Consider the following 6,728-nt stretch of genomic DNA (forward strand, 5'->3'; position numbering starts at 1 on the left):
TTATTTTCTATGTGTTACTCCAGTATTTGTGCACTTTCATTCTTAGTCTGCCTCCTTCTGTTGTTCCCCAGTACAGTTTAATCACACCCATCCTCTGATGCTGTGTTGCTTTGTGCTTTTAAGCAGGCTTGCGTGTACACTGTAGGATAGTCCCTGAGTGGGTGGCTTTTACATCTCCTGTTTCCACCTCCATTACCAATATTTCTCCCATTTTACCACCTTCCCTTCAAGCAAATTACATAGACACAGAAAAACCCATATCAGGCTGAAATCAATACTGCCATCATTTACAAACAATCACAGCAGAGGCACAAAGGTGAGTCTTCCCTAGCAGGAGAGTGATTATTCTCCTTTCATAGAGAGGGTATTCAAGAGGCAGTTGTTGTGATACATTACCCCCTCTGCTGCTCTGCTTTTATTAGTATGCATAGTCTAGTTTATCTTTACACAATGACCAACAACTGCAGCGCACCCTTTCACTCTGTGGCTTAGACAGCAGCGATATCCAAATATTATTAGCCTGTTTTAAAGTATCATACTTTTTAAAAAATGTTGGTTTCAATAGGGGTCTTTGAACAGACTCCGCTTCAGCTCAGGCTAATTTTGATATAATGCATGGAGCAGTATCAGAGGACTACGTGCATGCAATATCTGACATGCTGATAATGTTACTTTATTAGGTTGTAGATTGTTTGGTGGAGAGTCTGCCTGATATTGTGTTAAGTTATGGAGGGGAAGCACTTCATTCCCTTGAATCATTAGTGTGAGTGAGAAAGGTGGTTTGGTCACTTCCTCTGATGAAGGATGCATATGCAAACTACACTCTGGCACTTCTGGTGAATCCAAAACAGAATACATACGTGTGGAAAAACCTCTGGAGAGGAAATTTCAGTTCTTTATTGAATTCATGATCTACATGCACGCAATTTTATGTAATTAACTGAAGGTAATTTACTGTCCATTTTCCATATTTTATTTCTTAATAGTTTATACTAACCAACCACATGTCCCTACAGTCAGATAATTCACTTTATTTCCAACAGATACCAGGTATTCTAATCCCTGGTGCAAGATAGAGAGTAAAATCCTATAGTGCACTGGAATGAAGCTGATTATTTCCGTATTAGATATTCCCTTTGCTGCCTCCCATTTGATCAGAAGATGCTCTTTTGCTGTCAGGTTGGACCTGCCATGATAGGAGCAGATAAATACTGTAGATTTAATAATAGAGTTAGAGCCCTTAGTGCTCACATCAGGCTCAGTGTGTGTGATTTCCTGCTGCTCTCACATGTATTCATAGCATTTTAAAATAATTTTCTCAGCCCCATTTGTGTTAAGTGAATTAATCTGTTGTTCTCCTTTTACCAGTGGCTCAGGTTTTGCACCGATGCACTTCAAATGAAAATAGAAAACACATTTTTAAAGGGAATGCTGTGAATACTTTCTGCCTGTTTGGTATCAAAGGTAAAGACTGCAATGAAATCTGCAGCCAACTAAGAACAAAACCAGGACAAATGTAAATCAGTCTGCATTAGCCTTCACACTGACCCATAAATCACACACACTTGGCAGGACCCCCTAGCTTGCCAGATAGTTAGAAAACACACTCCTACTGGTCCCAGAGAGAAGAATAGGCAATAGAGCAACATCAGATGGCTCCCGGGGTTGGAAAGAGCCACACTAAATCTCCCAGACCAATTTGGCATGGCAGACCTGGATAGTGTGAGCAGCACAGCTAACCTGGTTAGCAGCCTGTAGGATCACTGGTGAAGGGCCCTCCTGCTGTTTGATTGGCTGAAATGGGTTGCAGTGTCAGATCAAGTAGTAATTGCCTCCTCTATGGATAGTTTATGACCCTGTTTACCCTGTGAAGAATAGATCTCATGTATGCCGCGTATGATGGCAGTAGTTTGTCAGGCTGATGGGTGATGCAGGTGTCCTAACTATTAGTGCACACTGAGGTTGAAGAAAACCATTTTAACAGTATTGTATGGCACACAGATGAAATTGATTACTCAGTGCATTGTGTGCTTCCACAAAAAAAAAGAGAAAAAGCCTCTTTTTCCACCCAATGGCTAAAATGGGAATGACTTTGTGGAAATATTCCCTTGACACCCCGTAGCTGAATGTGCTGTCTAAATTCTGAAATAACAACAGACAGGCTGAACTATTGTGTGATTTAGATTACTGCATCTCATCAGTCCCCTGCCAGATTTGTGTTCACTCTGCACCAGGACCTCCTGGTCCGCTTTGGAAATCATTCCAAATCCTCTCTCTTCCTCTCTGCCTTGTTCTGGCAGACCTAATGCTTGGTGAACACCAATGCCAAAAAACAGTTCCCAATCCTCTTTGAGTCCAATTAAAGATTAACAGCAGCACCTCCACAGAGCCAGGAACCTTTCTTCTTGTAAATACCTTTTCAGCTTTTGCTTAGGAGATGGCCATTCAGTGCAATCACTGAGGAAAATGGGGGGTCCACAGAGGACAGACTATTAACAGTGTCACTGTTTAAGAAGGAAGAGCTTCTGTAGCAGAGGTAGTAAACAGCAAAATAAGAAGATGGTATTCTCGAAAGAAATACAGAGCGTGTATTAGACATGGTTTAATTCACTTTGATAACTGGAGAATGGAGGTTTTCTGCGTGGAGGCTAATTACTGAGCTGCAGGAGCATCACCTTGAGTATCTACAATTATCAAGTCAATCAAATGAAGAGTTTGAGAACACATCACTCAAACCTTGCTTCTCTTTCCTTGTATGCCTTGTATTGTATTGCATTGTAAATTGTGTAACATTTTCTCAACAAGTCAAATCACTGATCAATAATTCAGCTTTCAAAGCAATGTGTTCATCTGAAGGACTATTTACATAAAAATAATTGACTGTCAACCAGTGAAGTATCTTATAAAACTTAACAAGACTGTTAGGGAATTAAGGTTAAAGGATGTGAACCTGACCTTGACCAATAGCTTGTTAAGAGTATTTTTGCAGACTGTTAAATATCTGCCTAGCATTCCCCTTGTATCTGTAGACAGGACTGAATGGCTTCGCCCATTAGTGTGGCACGCTCTCAGCTGTCATGCAGGAGGCCATCCAGTGAAGGATGGATGTCAGGCTGATGAAAGAGCAATGTGATACCTGTGCTGTCAAGGGGAGAGAGGTGGTGAAATGGCAGCACGAAGAGGCAGGATGGTGAGAAGGAAACATGCAGGTAGAAAAAAAAAAACAGAAGACAATGAGTGAGAAATAGATTGAAAGAAGGAAAGAAGATAGGCTGTGAAAGATGCCACAAAATGGTATGGCATTACTTAGTGCCCACGGGGCAAAAATCATCACCTCTGTCCCTTCTCACACCCTTGGAATAATGGCAGGATTTATCACATATTTCCTATTCACAGGGACAATTTCTCCAACAGGAATAAGATGACAAGAAAGGAGGAAGGTTCGAGTTTTGAGCCAGCTCTGTATCATAAAACTGCTGTTTCTGAGCAGCACCCAACAAAAAATATTCTATTTAAATTCGACTTGTTGTGCTGAAAGTCATCTGTCTGGGAGTCATGATGAAAATGGCAACTTGAAAAGTTTTTATTCCAAGACAATGCCTTCATCTCAACCTGAAGTGGGATCAGATACTCACTAAGATGAGCTTCTGTAGTGTCTCTTTTCCTGCACATTTTGCTAGTTGCAGCTGAATGCTTCTGTGTGTTGTGTCATCCTTTGTCTCACTTTTAAAAGTAGCTCTTTTGGGAAATTTCTCTTTTTTTCCCCCCTGACAGCAAGTCAGATGAAATCCTTTTCACAAGTAGAGAACATCACATCTTTTCCGAGTGGTGTCAGGAAGCAGATTAACCAGTAGATTGCATCAGGTGTTGCAGACACAGACTCAGGTTAACCAGACTGACTCTATTGTTCAGACAGAGGTTACATAAAGTGTCGTAGGTGGTGTTGCATTGTTGACATATTCAGTCTGATGTGTGTCCTCTTGAGTTACAAGCCTGTGTACACAGCAGAAATTGTTCATCTTAACATGAAATGTTATCCTCTATCAGTCATAAAATTTTATTACTACTGAAAAACAACACAGCGATAAATACATCACCCACTGTAAATGATGGTCTCCCTGTGTGGGCCAAACAGTAAAAAACATATCACACAGTGAGCTTTAACAGTGGCTCCCTCCTTTGTCTGATTTTGTGGCAGACAAACAGCTGTAACTGAGTGTAATAGCTGAGAATATTGTGTCCAAAAAGCAAATGTTAAAATGTCCAATATATTGTTATAAAAATATGACAGACAAGCTATCGATTTCCCATTTTATAACAAATTGCAATGAAATCCATGTACTCTATGGATGTCGAATGTATTCCATGGATGCTAAATTCTTAAGCCCATTAATATGGAAGATTCACATGAGACACATTTTGAGGTTTTAAAGTGACAAAGTAGATGCTCACAAAATTGACAAGTCCAGCTCCAAAAACCCAAATGTAACCTGATAATGTCTTTTGTTTGACCTTTTCTTTCTGATAAAAGGTCTCTCAAACTGCACATTGAGTTGGTGACACAAGCTGTCTGTTAATGTGCTATATTTCAAGCTGGGTGATGCCACTTTTCACTTGACAAGCCTCCCCCAGAGCAACACAAAACATTTTACAACAATTTTCGCTTGCTTTGCAGCATGCTCTAGTAAGTTGATTCTGACATTGAAGATCAATAAAGATTTCTCAAAAGTCACTTTTTCCAACTCCATTTTAGCCACACAAAACATTTAAGGAACTACAGTGTATGCCAGGCACCTTCAACACACCCAAAACCTCTGAGAAAGAAGCTTTTTTGATGGAGAAATAGAACAGGTCATATAGTACAGGCATAACATCTTATCACCTTAATTGAGACAGATGCATTTTTAATGACTGGTCCAAGTTCAAAGCAAGAAAAGCATCAAATTATGCTAAGTAAGTGAAAAATGCTAATGGCCCAGCTAAGGCTTTAGGTTTCTGCTGAATGACAAACTCTGCACTTTCTTAAACGTTCTTCACCCAGTGGAGTTTTTTAACCTGTATTGTTATATTCCTGAAAAGCTGAAAGGGTTCGTCTGCTGACGTGTGATTAACTTTTTCATCCAAGTGCATGAAATATGATCTGAGCTGATATCTAACAAATTCTGTTTAGTTCAATGTTTGCTGACAAGCTAAAGAAATTTACTAAATACGACATTTTCATGGTTTCATAGTTGACAATTCTGCTCCAACTACACCTTATTTTAACTCCACACCTGCAGAAAAAATCTGAGAAATTAAAGCTCAGGTGAAACACACACGCACTAAGTAAATGATAAATATGTAAACACAAGTATACAAATTTGTTTGCACATAAGCAGGAAAATGTGCATATACGGATGCATTAACAGACACACACATACTGTAGATCAGTACAGTAGATTTTGCTGCCATCTGTCAGTTGTGGAGTCTCTGGGGAGTTCCAGTGGGCTGCAGACTGCACCACAGTTGGGTGCTAAAATGAACGCTACAGCAGATGTTTGTGTAGCTTTTTAGTAACATCCTGTACCCACTTACTGCCAGTTTGACTACACATGAGGACGATTACTCTGCTCCTATCATGCAATAATGTCACTTATTTAATGACACATCCACAAAATGGTTGGAGAAACATCTGTGCTCTGTTTATCATCATCTGTGTGAGGGATGAGATGCTGAAGAAACACCTGCAGACGCATAATCACACCACCTAATTTTTGTCCTCGCATACCTACGTCTAAACCATTTTCTCTGATGGTTAAGGAATGCATTTGATGTCTTTCTTAATTACTCTATTTAGAAAAACAAAAAGTATTTGGAAATGGTTTCTGATGATTTAGGATTGTCTAAAGTTCATGCAAAGACCCTGTTCAGATCTGGAATTGACATGCATGATCTGACCATGTGTCCAGCTCAGCGTTTTTTACTATCCCGCCGCCCGAAGGGGAGGCAGGGGGTATTGTTTTTGTTTCGGTTTGTTTCTTTTTTAACACAGTAGCAACAAAACTATTGTCTAAATTCATACCAAATTGGGTTCATAGATTGCCAGTGACCAGAATAGATGTGGTTACATTTTGGGAAAAGTAGGTCAAAGTTAAAATTTTGTATGAATTAAAAAAAACAAAACAAAACCAAACAAAACATCTCCCATTTACTTATGATGGGCGAAATTTCTAATGTTTGTAAAAACATCCATTTTTGTTTCAATTTACTTCCGACTTGGCAAATATATAGAGGCAGTTGATATGCTGACATCACCACATGCATAGACATGATGACATCAGCTGGATCGATGCCAAAATAAGATACAATACGTGCGAGGGGCGGGGTTTGTTGTGCCTGACACTATTTGTTTGTTTGTTTGTTAACACTATAGCAGCAAAAATATTGGTTGAATTCATACCAAATTAGGTTTATAGATTGCCAGTGACCCAGAAAAGATTTGATTACATTTTGGGAACAATAGGTCAAAATTTTTAAATATTTTTTTGCAATACATGCAAGGGGTGGGGTTTGTTGTGCCTGGCACCACTTGTTTTCATCTGACATTAGAATTCATCTCCAGTGTGTCTTGATTTATAATGTTTTCACTGTTAAATTCACTGTGTGGCTCAAAGACAACTCAAATCTTGTGTGGTGGAGTGCTTTCTTACCTGATACTCAATACACAAGGATACACAGAGTCAGTTAAT

The sequence above is a fragment of the Sphaeramia orbicularis genome, chromosome 12, assembly GCF_902148855.1.
Source record: "Sphaeramia orbicularis chromosome 12, fSphaOr1.1, whole genome shotgun sequence".
Lineage (NCBI taxonomy): Eukaryota > Metazoa > Chordata > Actinopteri > Kurtiformes > Apogonidae > Sphaeramia > Sphaeramia orbicularis.